General features: G+C 42.0%; 1 long non-coding RNA gene across 1 annotated transcript; it reads left to right on the forward strand.

Moving 5' to 3' along the window:
• LOC125017814 lies at nt 1–4,002 on the forward strand. Its single transcript, XR_007113887.1, has 3 exons — nt 1–1,589; nt 1,815–1,888; nt 3,536–4,002. It is a non-coding gene; the product is annotated as an uncharacterized LOC125017814 (long non-coding RNA).
• Nucleotides 4,003–17,797: the final 13,795 nt, after the last annotated feature.

Below are 17,797 nucleotides of genomic sequence, written 5' to 3' on the forward strand. Positions count from 1 at the left end.
TAGTGAACGACCTGCAGTTATTTTCTGCAGGTCCTTCTCTCCTCTCCCTGACCGTGTCCTCGTCCTGTGGACGCAGCTTGTTTATTTTTCCGTGTCACCTTTCTCTGTCTGTCTGTCTCTTTGTCTGCCACCTCCTCGGGCGGCAGCGGGCACATGAAGTCATCAGCCTGCACTGACGTCAGCTACTCCAACTCTGCAACAAAGCCAACAGTCTGCAAGATGTTTACAAGCCTGCCTTTCATTCCTCTGAACCGTTGGTTATACAAGATTTCAGATCTCTCTCCCCCTCTCTCTCTCTCTCTGTGTGTGTCAGTGTATGTGCATGTGTGTGTGTGTGCATGAGCTTCTCTAAATGGGTCATGTGTGTTTGCACAACCAGACGGAGGGCAGGAAAGTGGGTTGAGCATGGGGGCAAGGGTTGGCATCGGTAGAGCTGATTGTTTCAAGGCAAGAAGCAATATCTTGTTCCAGCCCAGCAGTCATGAGGCTCTGTTGAATTTGTCAAGGTAATTAACAATCTCCACTGACAGATTTGAGCCTCTCGCTCAAGTCCCCCCCCAACCCCCCCTTTTTTTTTCTTTTTCGTTCGCCTACCACTGTATGTTCTGTGTCACGTACTCAGATCCTCTTAGGCTGACTGCTTGACACTGTGTAAATCCTGTGCTTGGCCGAGTCCCCTCCAGTTCACAAAACCCACACTTGCAAGCCGCTCAGTTGTTTCCCATTTCTGTTGCTCAAAGTTGCTGCGTGACCTTGGGTCAAATGACAGGAACAAGCACCCTGTTCAAAGGAAGTGAACGCATATCCTGTTGACGTCACGATCTTATGTCCACTTTGCTGTTTCTCTCGGTTGGAAAACATTACAAATACTACTCCGCTGGACAAACACCTGGAAAAATTGCAAGGCCCTGACAAAGGAGATGAGGAAGTTGGCAGGTTAGTCAGGAAGTTTACTCGCAATTTCCACCGAAGTTTCTCTCTCTGCCCTGAACGAAAATCCATTGGCCTGTAAAATAGGCTGGCTACAGCTCTCAGGGGGCATCGAGTGGGAAAACCCTTTCACTCAGTGGCAGCGTGGAGGCATTGACGTACGAGATGGAAGAAGAAAAAAAAACACATGAGAGGACGGAGGCTCCCAAAAACAGAAAAGCTCCTGAGTCAGATACGCATCTCTGCAGTCATTTGGCGTAAACACACACTCAAACATTAATTCACGCACACCCCACGCAGTCGTTTGTGTTTAATTTTTTTTTTTCTCACACGGATATTTAACATTTGTTGCATGAAATCAAACGCACAGCAGCGCAATCTGCCACTTAGCTGCTACTGTACAAACCGACAGAAGCCTGTGTTTAATAGCAGCTCTGTGCGAGAGCCGGGCACATGCTGCACAGTGGTCTCACTCACACACGACGCCGGGCTTATAGACTCCGGTGTTTGTGAAAACGGAGACTGATGCAGTTACGTAAGCCTGCGGTATGCGAGGTCACCGATGGCAGGTGACACAGAGTGAGGTTAAGGAGAAGTTTTCAGGAGCCACCGGAGCCATGGCCGACTGTGCTGCTACTTCAAATGTCAGCATGTTGCAGGTCAGTAGCATGAGCATTAAAGAGTAGAGAGTTGCATCTCCTCTGCTAGCTAGCTAGCATCTGATCCTCCATCTTCAGTTTATTACCTGGATTTCTATTTTCTTTCATTTCACTGGTCTGGTGAATATTTTCCTACCATCAGATAATAACTACCAATAGTTAAGGTTGCTTATATTTGGTGGTAAATAAACGTTTAAATAATTTAGTTTGTTTTTATGCATTCAGGTGCTAACTTTTTGACACATTAGCTGAAGGAGCAGAGGATTGGATCTCGGATCTTGGTTAAAGGCGGAGTTCAGGTACAGCTACCAAATACTACTTTGTTACTTTGCTTTACTTGAAACAAGCGTCAAACAGGGTCTAGACAGGGTTAGGGACCCGGGGAACATAGGTACGCTACCCATCTATCAATGGTGGCCATTGTTCTATATTAAATTTAGCCTAGTGCTATTTATAAATATACATTATTATGAACATTTTGCTTTAAATATTAAGCTGTAAGTAATACAGAGGTTCAAATATTGATTTTATATATATATAGCTGCTATGTTAGCTTCATTTCTGCTAATACTGCTTCTGGGATTTCACCTGGGGACTGAATAGGCTCTCGGCCAATAGCGGGGAACCTGACAGCGTGTGATATGTGGCCTCATGATTGGCTCAACAGTGATAGGGGCGGGGCCTGCTGTGTACAGGAGGCTTAGATTGACAGGTCTAGTGTGGCGCTCCGTGCGAAATGGTGCGCTGTTGAGACAGCTCCTGTATTACTGACTGAAAGATAACATCTTCTGCCTCCATATACTAAAATATGTTGGGTTCATGTTGATGTATATTTAAAGAAATTTTAAGTTGTGGAGGAAAATGTCTGATATGTTTTAGAGTAGTAGTGTGTTATAACATATTTTCCCATTCCCATCCAATGATCAATGAAAATCATTCACACTAAAACAGTTTTAGAGAAGAAGTCCATCCATCCATCCCTTCCTCCATTCTCATCCACTTATCCGAGGTCCGTTACAAGAAAGGAATTCCAGGCGTCCCTCTCCTCGGTAACATGTTCCAGTTCTTCCTGCTGAGCCCAGACGGTATATATAAACTGTCTAGCGAATTCTGGGTCAAGGGCCGTGCCCTGTAAACTTGCAAAGGGGGGGCGCCCTGGATGCCAACAGATACCAATACCACCTCAACAGGTTCTACCGTGAGCTCCCTCTGGATATCTCACCCTATCTTTAAGGCCTTAGAAACAGGGTGAATAGATGACTTTGGGTCAAAAAATAGACAAACCTGGACGCCTTAAGAGATCTTGATCATTAAATCGTTCAACTAGTGGCTCAAAATTATCATTCCTCAATAATTTGATGTAAGCATTTTGAGGGATACTGGTTGGAGCCTTGAAACCAGGTCAAGTTTCATGGAAAGTGTCTCACAACTACATCTTTGCAGTAAAATGCAATAAGTGAGCAGTAATTAAGCTAAGTGACTCTGTAGGTCAGTGGTTTATTCTGAACATGAAACAGTTCCCTGTTCTGGACTAACAGCGTTAGAGTGTACACAATATCCACAGAAAGTATGCATTTAGTTGTACGAGATCGCTGAAGCACCAAATGTTCTGCGGAGATTTGCAAACGTCATTCGGCCACAGAATTACCAGTAACTGAGAAATGGAATAAAATGGAAAAAAAAAAAAAAATGAAACAGACTAATGTGCACACTGTGAAATGTGCCATTCATATAATCACGAGTTGGAGATAATCTCTTAATGGATGTTCGAATCAAAAGTATTTTATTCTGCAGCGCTGCGGCCCTCAAATTAAGAGCTCACTTCGCTGCTACCCGAAAGACTAAACTGGTTCACAAAGAGGATGGTAACACCGGCCATCCTTGCATGTCATGAACTATTGAAAAGCTGCAGCAGCTACTGACCTAAACTCCTGGTTTCGTAACAGAAAATCCTGCCTGTCCCCCGAGAGACACCTACACACAGCCCGGAGAGCAGCGTCTGTCTGGACAAGCTGACACGGCAGCACAGTCTGACTCACAGCAGCTCTACGCTCCGTCTAATGCACCACCTCTGCCTTTCACTGCACATCAGCGTCAAACTCTTCTCAGAGCCACGGCCGGGCCTGTGTGCTTTCGTATGTGTGCGTCTGCGTGCCGGTGCAGTTGTGCTCCTCTGACCCAGTGATGTTTTTTTTTTTCCTGTTTTTTTTTTTTTTTTTTCCATGGATAGTGTCCGCATTCCTAACTCTGTTACTCAAGAAGCGAGCAAAAAGTGATGTAAATGTGCCCAACCATTATTTTTACAGTTCCAGATTCCTGCGTGGCTGGCTGTGGATGGATGTGTGTTAAACCTCAAGAAGCAAAGCAGTGCAGTCCCAAAAAAAAAAAAAAAAAAAAAAAAAATTTTTGGAAATAAATAACAATACATATCCTCAGTGTTCTCTCCTACTTTCACTAGAAGGGTAAAATCAGAAGCTGCCTCTCCAATTAAAGTTGCTTGTTGCTTTGAAAACAGATCTTTGTATTGCTTTGCAGATCTATATTTTATATAGATTTTATATAGCAAAGTGCATAATGCAAAATGAAAAATGCTGACTTCGTTTCTTAGTTTCTGTATTCGTGACTTGAGCCTTTTGTACGTCAGAATTTTCGCAACTGTCCAGACAGAATTAAGGAGGATTCTTGAAAAATGCCATCAAACAACAGCTAAATGATATTACTAATACTACTGATAATAGCATAGAAATTACTCCTTTGTGTGTTACATACTGACAAACAGGTTCACACACCTTCCATCGATGATCAATCCGGGTGGTTCCCGCGTGTAAGCTCACTACTACGTCAATACTGTACTGAGAACCCGACCCGCCTCTTGAGAATGTGGACAAGCTCGACACATTGAGTTGACATGTCACTACTGTGACCAAAAATTATGTAAAACGGATTAGTCGCATTTCACCTGGAGGACTTGCAGTTTCTTGTGCGACAAAGAACAGGTTCAGTTAGATCAGCTCAGGTCAACAGAGCTCGACGCGCTCCTAGTTAAGACAACACAGGCAAACAGATTAAAAAAAAGGAAATTAAGACGGTGTCCTCATCAGTTTGACAGCATGTGCAATGCAAATGCTCACGGCACCGGCAAATACAAACGCGCTGGAAGCAGCACAAACAACAGAAGGATAACTGAAAATGTGATGAAAAGGCTTGGAATAAATTGCTAAATATTATTAATAAATCTGCAAATGAATTGCGTATGCCGTCAGGTTATTGGAGCTGACAAGCTAATAAAAAGCAAAAGGCTTATAAGAAATTGTGCTATCTAAAAAGAGACAAAAATCGTGTTTTCCATCGTGTAGCAAAGGTCAGCGACTGCGAGGTTCACGTCACAGCCAGGTTCGTCAGTTTATGGCGCACTTTGGAAACATTTATGTTGTCTTTGCGTGTCCCTGTGTTTGTTGAGTATTTGCATCGCACGTGTTCTCAATGTGACGAGGGCGTTGTCTTGCTTCACCTGTGTTCTGTCTGTTTACATGTGTTTTATTTGGCCGCAGTGTGTTGAGCTCTCTCAGTCATCGTACGCATCAAAGATGGCCGACTCATTGTTAAAAAACTAATTTTGCACTCTCATTTAGATTTTTTTTTTTTGTGTGTAGTTTTACCCAAATTTCATAGAATCTCCCAGGCCTAGCGGCGTGGCTGTCATGTTTATCGTGTCCGCAAAACCTGGAAATATTCAGTAAGTTCCAAGTTGTGACACGTCTGCTGCCATTTTCAGAAATGGGGGAACTTTCTTTTTAACTGTGCCTCATCTTTTCATTATAACCTCACATTTCCTATCTTAAGCCTCACAGCTATTAGCTGCTGAACTGTTAGCCTCGGTGGGTTCTTGATGCCAACAGTTGCCAGTAGCTGTGTTGACCGATGTTACCACTTAAGCACCAAACATACTGTGTACACAACTTCCCATCATGCAGTCACAAACTATTCCATTTAAAAAAAATCATTCTGGGGGGTCCCTTTACCAGTGAGCCAGAAGATGATCCAGATCTGTCACTGACTGAATCTGTAGAGGTTCTTTTTTTTATTATTATTATTAATAATAAACGCATTAACCTGCAGATGAATCAGTCTTACTGAACTAAGTCATGCCAACTTTCAAACTAGGGGTAGTAAAAGCCAAAAGGAACAGACTATTAGTGGTTATAATGCCAAATTTCTTTTCTTTCTTTCTTTTTCTTTTTTTTAATCAATTAGATATACTGAGCTATTACTATTTATAGAATAGAGGGTGTGGATGTGACGTCACAGCAAGCGGGCGTCTCCATGGTTACGGCCGCTGAGTGGCAAAAAGTGACAGTTGAGCCTGGAGATTAGCAGCAGTAGTTTGAATCATAGGGTTTAATAGCGTCTAAATTGTAAAATTATTTAAAAAAAAATGGGGAAGACCTGTTGTGTGATTGACTGTACCAACAGATTTGAAAAGCAAGTCGGAGTTATATTTTTATATCAAAGAAAAGAGAAGTAAATGGATCGCTGTGTTACGAAGAAACAACCGGAATCCAGGCACCAGAACCTGGTGTGTTGTTGTTCACAGGTAATCAGGTGATATTAATTTATGCCGTATTTGTTTTGATAAAGTCATACCTTAGAATATCTGCGATCACTCCTCGTCGTACTTTTAACGTCCGGCCGGATGCTGCAGTATTGTTTGGCTAGTAAAGCTCTTAGCGTTAGCATCTTTTGTTCAGCTACATTTACCATAACTGAAATGAATTAAAACTAACTGAAACTGAGGCTAATCCACTTTTCCAAATCCATATTAGCTCATATGTATCATTGCACTTAATTTACTTTAATAATCCCAATTTTTCTCGTCTTGCCGTCTTTAGTGCTACACATTGATGCTACATTAACCGTTTTGCCACTCAGGGGGGCGTGGCGGAAGTGACGTCAATGAATAGAATAGAATAGAATAGAATAGAATAGAATAGAATAGAATAGAATAGAAAGCCCTTTATTGTCATTATACCGTGTATAAGTGTATAAGATTAGAGAGTTTCTCCTTCAGTGCAGATAGAAAGTATATACAAAAGACTGCAAAATGTACTATTTACAGAAAACTGGAATATAAAATATTATAGACAGACAGAAGGTGGTTTGTACCTGTATATTAAAAATATATAAAAGCATTTAAACATATTAACCACTGTCCGACTGAAAGATGTTCAGTTTGCTAAAATAGCCCAATAACCTGTGTTCTTTGTCTTGCAGTCGTCCTGTTCCTCCAGCTCTTCAGAGATCAGGGGCTAAGAGAGAACTCTGAGCGGAAATAGACACGTGGGTACACAACATTCACTCACTCACAAAAATATACGGGAAACAATAAACACATTTTGGCAACCAGCACTGTAAACTGTATCCCTCCCAATAAAGTGCAAAGGTTGGTTTCAAACTGCTGCGCTGCCCCTGAGGGGCCTGAGTGTGACGCACAAGAGAAAATCAGAGCAAACAGCTGCTCTGCCCTCCATTCATTCGACTCCCTTCTCTTTCTAATTCAGAGACACGCAGTCTCTATACATCACAGCTACGTCCACCCCTGTTAAAATTAAATGATTTTTTTCTTCTTCATCTGTTTCATTGTGAAACTGTGGGGGAGCACTCTGATCAAAGCATGGAGCAGGGAGGAGATGAGACATGGCAGGGGCAGGGGTCTCCCTTGTTTCATATGATGACACGTTCGTGATTTATACGTTTTGACGTAGGGATGACGCAAAACGAGAAAGTTGAAACTGGGATGTGCTCTCGTCCTCACTGCAGTGTCCTGCTCCCTCTACACAGTTGTTAATAAAAACCCTGTGATTCCTCAACAATGTCCTCTATTGTGCCGTGTTCCTGTCGGCTAAAGAGGCATTTCCTATCAGGATTCAACCCCTGGATCCCCTGCTCTCCTTTGCTCCTGAGCACAAACTGAGTGTTCTTTGGAGGAAAGTCACCTGAGTGGGAGTCGGAGTTGCTCTAAGACAGTTTTGACCCTTGACAGGCTCACTTACACAGAAACACTACTCAGACATGAAACACTAGAGTGAAAAAGAAACTGTTTGTGGTTCTTTGACTGTGTAAGAAGTAAGAGATTGTGAATGCGATAATGGGATCGAGATGACAGTGGATCTGTGTATGTTCAAACTGTGATTACACAAGAGTTCAGCAAGGGTCAAATACCAGACAAGGCTGATTTAGGATCTATTTCACGTTTAAATCATGATAACATATGGGTTCTGAAGGATCCAAGAGTGTCAAGCAGCTGAGATACACTGGGGGAAAAAAATGAGATTTGATTCAGAAACCCACATTTTGGTGCAGAGTTGTGACATTTCTGTGTCTCAAGCACTCAAGAACATGTGCTTTCCTTCACATGGAACATGTGGTAACAACCTGGGGACTCGGATTCACAAAATGCTTGGTGTTGAAGTGGTGACACCAGTTGTAAGTTATTCCAACGCTTCTGCTAGGCAGATGTTGGTGTCTAGAAGTCAACAGTTTTTTTTTTATCAAGCTAACAACTAATGTAGGAAATGCAAAGGCATAACGAAAGTATAGCAGTTGGAAATATCAAAATTTCCACTCATAAATTTGTGAATAGCACGAGAGTGCTGTGCACATTGACTTTTCTTGCTTTGACACATTGAAAATTGTTAAAATGGTCAAATCTGCTGTTGTTACATCAGATGAAAGGCACAGGTCAAAATACAAGTACACATGTACACCTGATGATTTGAATGTCATTAGTTCTGCTGGTGTATATCAAAGTATCTGTGGATTGGATCCATGCTGTGGATCATCTTTCCTATTAAGATTAATCCTCTGGGGATGATGAATGTCTTCAGTAAATTTCATGCTAATCCATTCAGTGGTCGTTGGCCTAGTTCTGTCTGGATCTATCCGATGAGCTAATAAATTTCCCTCAGAGTCACGACACAAGTTTGGCTACAACATTTCCAAGTTGCTTATTTCTAAAATTCTAATTTGAACATCCAAGAATCAACAGTCGTAAAGGAGATACAAGCTTTTATGAACGTTTACATGATGGATTCAGTGGCATTTTCATTTCTAAACATAGATACTCAACTTTTACAGACACTGGAAAAAGATTCACAAAACCTCCACTGATTAAATCCGAGAAGGTTCTCAGTCATCCAGGTTGACTGAGGAAGGTAACTGGACTTGCAGAGTAGACATTTCACCACTCAATGAAACAAAACATCCCATCTGCAAAAGCATGTCCCAACACAAGAGAGCCAGCTCATCAGGAAACAATTCAACGGTCCACCTAGACCTAAAGGACAAAGGACACTCCTTTGAAGACGGCAACGTCCAAATGATGGTTTGAAAGAGGAGTGAAGGACGCCATCTACAGTACGTTAGATTGGAAAAACCTTGTCTGAACTGAGGAGGTTGACTGAGTTTTAATCTGCCAATAATTTACAACACAGTCCTAACTACTGTCTCCAAGAAGCTTCAACCCCATTCACATCTTGAGACTGGAGCCTCTGACTTGCTGTGTTTCCATTACCCCCAGAAATGCACAAAACATAAATATCTCAATGAAAAAAAAAATGTTAATGGAAACGCCTACATTTCGAAAAAACACTTTTTACGCTCTCGCGAGGTGGTTTTTCAGGTGTATCGATACAAAAGTTCATTAGAAAACGCAACGGAAACACTTTTTCTGCAATTCCTGGCACCACTGCAGATGTCGCAAGGGACCATGTGGCCAGTTCATTTGAAGTCCATCTTCCTCAAAGTGAAGCCTTGCAAGAATTTACACCTCATTCGCAAAACACCTTTAAATGGAAACACATGCAAAGCGCAATTGTACTTTACAGAAATTCCAGTAATATTGCTTTTGTTTTGCGAATAACTGCAATGGACACGCAGTTACTAAAAATGGATCATCAGAGCACCATTCGTAGAGAAACAGGACAGGGACAAGTATCTAGACGTCAATGGGCATTACCAGTTTCTGGTTGTTAACAGAAACAAGTCAAGCAAGTTTCTGATGAGCTACACCCACAGAGTTTAAACCTTAACTTTCCATTAGTCTCTACAAGACCAGTTTCTTGTCTCTCTTTTTAGGTTACCCCAAGAGGTCTCATCACAAACACTAATAATTCTCAGTGTTGCAGTGTTGAATTTTTGTGTAAACATGTAAGATGGTGTGGTATTCTCCGTGTGTGTTCACAATCTCTGTGCATGACTCTTCTAACAAAAAGAGAAATGTTTCTTTTATTTCGTCCAATTGTATCATTCTTCGTGATTAATAGCTTGAAATTTAATCATAGATATTTCATTAAAAGCTTCTGGCAACTGTTAAAGACCTCTTCTCAAACAGCTCTCTCATTTATTGCTTCCTCGGGGAATAATTTTGAGGAACCAAGCAGAACTGTGCTCGGAGGTACTGGTAACTTTATAGTGCATCTTGGCCAGAGCAGGAAGAACGTCAGAGACTCCACATGGAGCACATTTCTTCTTTTCTTTATGATTTTCATCTCTTGGAATGTGTTTACTCTGCAGCTTTGATCTCCTTGTTGGATTTGGTTCACAGCTTTTAACGCTTTTTACACAGAACAAACAAACCTGTGGGGAGTACAGAACACACAGTTTATTGTTCAGTACACAGACTATACAGATGCCGGACTTGCTCACTGGACAGGATATGCTCTTCATCACTACACACTCAACTGTGCTATTTCCGACCCTATTGATTTCCCAGAGAGGACCTACATTGATAATAGCTCAGAGTTTGAGCCGTTTGCATCGGTGACGCGTTGTTTTCTAGGCGCGAGGTCGTGGTAGCATGTGCTGTGACCCAGTGACTTCTCTCCAATGGGTTGGATAATAGTGGTCGTGAGGTGCGATGGGCTCCACCAGCAGAGCTGTTACTGACACGATCTGTGGCTCGGAGGGACAAGAGGTCCGGAGTCCATCAGGGCGAAATGACCGCAGGCAACAGCCTGGTGACGAGAGTCCTCCGTCACTGCCAGTAACTGTGCACTGGCTCAGAAAACGCTGGGGCACAATTTGTGCCACTTCGACAGAACCATGTCATTCACACCTCAGTGTGTGTTGCTGTCGGCCGAGAGTTGACAAGCACATCGATTACGTCCTTCCTGCGGATCTCAGCGTCCCTCATCTCATTCCATCCACTCCAAACAGAAACTAGACAATACTGCTTTTCTAGCAACTGGCCAATATTTCAACTTGGATCTTTGTCACATTTGAGGACATAATAAAACACCCTAGCCACATCTTGAATCTTTAAAATATGTAAATAAGTCAATGGCACCACACGGGCAACTGTATCCCACCGACATTAAGGCAACAATTGAACGGATAATATTTCTTCAGCCTATTCTACCCTGTCTGGATAGAAGATCGTCAGCTCCCCTCTCCTTAAACTTGAGGAACTGCCTCAAAAGAGCATTCACTATGTACAATGACCCGTCACACCCCGGTCACTCCCTGTTTGAACTGCTGCCATCAGGCAAAAGATTCAGGGTAATTAAAACAAGGACGGACAGATTCCAGGAAGGTTTTTATCCACATACAATAGCCAAACTGAACGCGCAGCACAAGTACATAAAACACTGTTATATGCAACATTCACATAGAACTATGTAATAAAAAAAACAATGCGCAACAATGGGACATGCGCACTTCCAACCACACATGAATGTGTGATTGATATTGGGTGAGAGTGTGTTGTATTTATTCAACTTACTTTAGAGCTACTTTTTACGTATTTTATAGAGTTTGTATGTGGCACTGATGGGTCGAGCTTGGCAATTTCGTTGTTTCCACAACAATGACAATAGAGGCGTTCATTCATTCATACATTCATAAGATATATGCATTCACATGAACCCATGGAAATCAGAATGTGGCGGCATTGACGTGTTCAAATTTTGCGCAAACGTTCATGGTGCACTTTGTTGAACTGACATTCGCGACCACTTCGGGATGACAAACACGTATCAGATTAAAGAAACTAAAGCTGAAGATGTTCAGGAATGTCATTAGTTTTGCAGGTTATAAGTCAAACCAAATTAGTGGACAGGTACGTACAGTGGGGGAAATAAGTATTTGATCCCCTGCTGAATTTGTAAGTTTGCCCACTTCCATAGAAATGATCAGACTCTGGTTTTTATGGTTGTTTACTGGTTATGGGTATAGACAGAATATCAATCGAAAATGCATAAAAAACACACAATCTAAAAGTTATAAATTGTTATGTATTTTATTAAGGGAAATAAGTATTTGATCCCCAAGCACAACACAAGTCAGTACTTTGTAGAGAAACCTTTGTTGGCAAGCACAGCGATGAGACGTTTCTTGTAGTTGGTCACCAGGTTTGCACACAGCGCAGGAGGGATTTTGGCCCATTCATCTTTACAGACAGTCTCTAAATCCTTCAAGTTTCTTGGCTGCCTCTTGGAAACTCGGAGCTTCAGCTCCCTCCACAGGTTTTCGATCGGGTTAAGGTCTGGAGACTGACTAGGCCACTCCATGACCTTAATATGCTTCTTCTTGAGCCACTCCTTTGTTGTCCTGGCAGTATGTTTTGGGTCATTGTCATGTTGGAAAACCCACCCACGAGGCATCTTCAGTGTTCTTGCTGAGGAAAGAAGGTTTTTGTCCAAGATGTTGCAGTACATGGCTGCATTCATTGGCCCCATAATGCGGTGAAGTTGCCCTGTACCCTTTGCTGAAAAACAGCCCCAAAACATGATGTTTCCACCTCCATGCTTAACCGTGGGTATGGTGTTCTTTGGGTCATACTCACGTTTTTTCATCCTCCAAACACGGCGGGTCGAGTTAATGCCAAATAGCTCAACTTTGGTTTCGTCAGACCACAGCACTTTCTCCCAAGCCTTCTCTGAGTCATTTAGATGTTCACTGGCAAACTTAAGGCGGGCCTGTACATGTGCCTTCTTGAGCAGGGGGACCTTGCGGGCACTGCAAGAGTTCAATCCATAACGGCGCAGTGTGTTGCTAACTGTTTTCTTGGTGACGGAGGTCCCAACTGCTTCCAGATCATTAACAAGCTCCTGCCGTGTTGTTTTAGGCTGCTCCCTCACCTTTCTCATCATCATCCTCACTCCATGAGGCGAGATTTTGCGGGGAGCTCCAGACCGAGGACAGCTGATGGTCCTTTTATGGGTCTTCCACTTGCGAATAATGGCACCAATAGTTGTCACCTTCTCACCAAGCCTTTTGCTGATGGTTTTGTAACCTATACCAGCCTTGTGCAGGTCTACAATCTTGTCCCTGACATCTTTTGACAGCTCTTTGGTCTTGCCCATGGTGCTGTAGAAGTTGGAATGTAAGAAACTGATTCTTAGAGCAGGTGTGCTTTATATACATGACGAGTTAAGATCAGGAGTATTGGTAATTAGTTGACTGAGCACAGCTGTGTGCCACATGCGCACCAGCCAATCTGTAGGAGCCTGAATTCTAAGTGAATTGTTGGGGATCAAATACTTATTTCCCTTAATAAAATACATAACAATTTATAACTTTTAGATTGTGTGTTTTTTATGCATTTTCGATTGATATTCTGTCTATACCCATAACCAGTAAACAACCATAAAAACCAGAGTCTGATCATTTCTATGGAAGTGGGCAAACTTACAAATTCAGCAGGGGATCAAATACTTATTTCCCCCACTGTATATATAATGTACAATATAGGGAACAGGTGGACGCTGTCTGAGTTGTTTCTCTTCAAACCGTACACTCTGCGGTCTTGACTGACTCGTGCCTTCTTGCTTGCGGCCACTGCTTGAACCTTGTTTGATCAGCGGCTACGTGAGCTTGTAAAAGTGGTTAGCCTGCGCAAGGGTCAGGCTCTGTGGTTTTGTGAACCGAGCGTCAACGGCCAGACAAGGGGGGAGGGTGGGGATGCGAGGAAGACTGTGATGGAAAATGCAGAGATAAAGGCCCTGCAGACAAGTTGAAGCGAGGAGGAAAAACGAACGTGGTGTTTTCCAGATATGGAGAAGCCTGCGTAAAGGTCGCCGGTTATTTAAGATATTTTTGCTCGCTCTGTGATAGTGCTCCTTAAATAGCCATCTATTTATCTAGTGCTATATTTGGTCGCTGCAAAATGTGACAATAACAATTCCACAAACTAACAAGAGGCAGTGTGTTCATGACTGTGCATATCGATGTCTGGCAAAAGCAATGACAATTTCTTGTTCTCACGGAATGACCAGCATCTGACCCAAGGAGGTTTTGTGATTGTGCAGATAACCACTGCAGAGTATTTCTGTCTTTAGCTCCATGCCCTTAATTTAGATTCTCAGTGAGCGTGATACCGACACTTGGCGCATTTCAAACAATGAAAACCTTCAGTTTGTATAAATGGGGCTTGGGTGAGATTTGCAAGAACAGGAGGGAGGGAGCTGTTTGTCGCCAAGAAATTTATAAATTTGTTAGCATTCTCATATTTGTGATTATATGTAGGCCAGAAGTGCCACTTAGCTTAGCACAAAAAAAAAAAAAAATACATAATCTGCTCACATTTATCTCAAAAGCACACAAATGAACACGGTAGACATGATTTCTTTACTCCATACAAAATCTGAAGTGTGTAAACTCTCATCCGAGGGTTTCAAGATGTTTTCTCACTTCCTGGATTCTCAGTTGCCTGGCAACAGCTCCCGGGCAAGAAATACCCCAGAATATTACAAGCAAGCCCTGGGAAGAATACTCTTTAATGTATTAATGTACCAGTCTTAAAGAATTACATCTGAAGTGAACCAAAGTCTGTTTACTATCAGTCTGGGGGCCCGTCTGCTATCGTCTGACGATAATACCTCTGGGGACAACGCACAGTGTTTCCAGTATAGCTAGGAGACAACCAGATAACAGATAACGGTCCAAGACTGCCTCTTCTGTGCACGGGTCACTGTTCATTGTGATGAGAGAATGGACCTAGGGCTGAGAGACAACATTTACAAGAAGGATTGTGTCACAAGTAGAGAGTTTTGCACAACATAAATTAGCTCAACTGCTGACACAAAGCTCTTTTACCGTACTGCGGGACGCAGACGCCGTAGCTCATGCATGTTGCGTCAACTTAACACAGGAGTCTAAACCACTGACAACGTGACACACTGACTGTTTTCCAAAGCCCGGCACAAATGCAACTCTGACCACAAACCAGAAACCAGAAAACTTCCAGTTGCAAAATCTTGTCTCTTTCAGTTTCTGTTTTTTTTTTCCTCTGCAACATTTGCCAGTAAACTCTGTCTATCTATTTAAAACTGTGATCATTTAAAAATACATAAACATAATCATCTCATGACTCAGACCCCTCAAGTGACCCTTTAAGAAATCTGAGCCTCCAACTTCATATACACAGGAATGAATCTTTGAAAAGACTTATTGTACAAGGTGTACCTCAGGTCATTTAAGTGTACGGTGTAACATTAAAACTTCTGTTGAATTAAAGGGTCTTTTTTAGCAACTAAAAACTCGCCCTCCTTGATTAGTGCAGGCACTCAGCCAGAGGCAAATAATTAACCTCCAATTCTGCAATTATTCTCAGTGAGCAAAGGAAGCATTGAAAGGCTGCGATGAACCGGGCTGGACGTGCGTCATACGTGAATTCCAAATGCACCAACGTTTTTTTTTTTTTTTTGCTCCGCAGTTGCACACTGGCAGTGATTTGTGGCGCTTGGGATGATCTGTTGATTCTGAGAATGGTTTCATTTTCTCATTGCGTCAAGAAGGAGCAGCTCCCCTCCAAACTAAACAGACCAGAACACAGTCCAAATGTGGAAAAAGTTCTGTTGTATTTAACTCGGTAGGAAGTAGTAAGACGTTAAAGTCGGTAAAAGGAACAGAAACGCACTACAAATTATTACAGATTATAGGGATTCCAAACAAGGGAAGATAAAACTCTCATTCACTGTGGAGACGTATGCGGACTGTGGGAGCAAAGTCAGTTTAATTTTATTTCTGAAAGCGTGAAACTCTGCAGACGAGAGCATTCATCAAATGAGATTCCACAAATGTCACGAAAAACTAAACTTTTCAACAAAGTGTCACGTATAATTTAATCAGTGAGATTCCACTCTATTACTTTATTAACATTCACCTTTATTTTTTCTTTATTTGGCTATGGAAGATACAGTCTCTACAAATGTGCAGAGAGATGCTCGGTTTGATTGTTGCAGTGTGACTGTCACTTTGGAGCATTTCTTCCTATTAGTGCATCCGCCTCCTCTGTGTTTCACAATCAGCACCAAAGAATGTGCTGCCAATATTCATCAAGCTTCTTTTCATCTCCCCTCGTAAAAAAAGTTTAATCTCGCAATTCTGAGGCCGCGGTTCCCTCCGCGGACGTCACCCGCAGTGGCTGAATTCGTTCAGCGTCTGATTAGTCACAGAAGCTCCACATAATCCATTGATCTTCTGATTAATCTTATACGTACACGCTGCTTTTTTTTTTTCTGTCAGCTTATGTTTAGTTACTTATCTGTTGCTTTAGAAACACATCAGGACAAAACTGAGAACGCTGTCGTGTTCCTTGGTCCCTTCATAAACGTCATCCTTCACTTAGCTTATATATATATATATCCATAATATTAACCGTCGTATATCCAACACATCCCCCTATAATATATATAGTCATTTGACATCTATTACTTTGGCACTATATTCACTATTTCGCAAATTTTGCCCGTCATTGACACAACTTGCGGGGTTTTATAAAAAATCCATTCACCTCTAGTTACCTCCTGTGTGTGCGCCCCTAAATGCAGCGGGCTGCAAAACCAAAACAGTGAGCTAAAAGACAATAAAATTACCCGCAAATCTATCAAAAACCGACCGTTAACTGTTAATAAATGTAACCTGTTTCCTGCGGCAGTAATAAATTGTTGTTCGCCTAAAAGAGGAGGCCACAAAGTTTCATGCGCAAACTTTCTGACCATCCATGATGACAAGAAGAGGGACCCGGCAGGTCGGACGGGAACGTGACGTTCAGAGGAAAGTCGGCGAGAGTGTGATGTGATGTCTGTGGTTTTCCATTTGCCCTCAACATTAGTTGTTGCTGTGACTAGTTTGCCCCTTTCTGAGCGACCCTGTTTAATAATGAAGCTGGTGGTTACGGTTTCCAGCGAGTGTCACCTCCATGCAAAGTCAATATTCAGTGACATTGGAGCCGTCACCCGAAACCGCCTTGCTTTGGGAAATGATGGTGGACTTGAAACGTCAATTCCCTTTCAGACCTCTCAGAAATAGTTTCGGCTTCAGCAAAGTGTCCTCATGAAACGATGTAGGGAGCATAATGTTTCTCTAATTTTATGTTGAGACACGACGTAATGAGAAGTTTACTGCAGGAGTTCAGGAGCACTGAAAGGATGAGACCTATGTACTGTATAATTCTGCATCCAGCAGCAGTTCTTTGCAGGTCATTGAGTTGAATCTGAATAAAGAACAAACACCATCACTGAGTGAAGGCATCTTTAGGATGGCTTGAGGCTGAATCAGGAAATTAAGTAAACACACTAAGATCTATATACTGTATAATTCTGTATCTAGCAGCAGTTTCCTTTCTGTTTGCCTTCATTTTGCATCGTTTGGGATAATTTAGCATATATTTTTTAGTTGCTTTGTCTCTTTCTGAATGTTTTGACTCAGTTTTTTCGCCTGTTGTCTTTTTGTTTGGTCATTTTGCATCAAACTTTGGTCATTTCACGTATCTTTGCCCTAGTTTTACATCTATTCGCTTTTATTGCATTTATTTAGTATCTCAAGATTTTGAGTCATTTTTCCATATCCAGTTTGTTTGACTCAATTTATGGCCATTTGTTTGGTTTTCATCCCTTGTAAACTTTGCGTTCTAGTCATTTTGTATGTTTCTTGCATTGCTTTTGTGTCTATTACTTTCCACTTGGCATCTATTAAGTTGATTCGGTGTCTTTCTGGTACACGTTGTCATCATTTTGAGTCACCTTGGGGCTGTCAGGAGACCTGCTGACCTGTTGGGCCTCCTGACCTATTATTACACAATTCACATAGTGACAGAGAAAAAAATAATAAAGTCTTAATATCTGTAAAATAAATCTGACCTTTAACCTGTCACCTTTTGTTTCCATTGGCTGTGACGTATATTGTACGAAGACAAAGACAGGTCATTG

The sequence above is a fragment of the Mugil cephalus genome, chromosome 12 (genome assembly GCF_022458985.1).
Source record: "Mugil cephalus isolate CIBA_MC_2020 chromosome 12, CIBA_Mcephalus_1.1, whole genome shotgun sequence".
NCBI classification, from domain to species: Eukaryota; Metazoa; Chordata; class Actinopteri; order Mugiliformes; family Mugilidae; genus Mugil; species Mugil cephalus.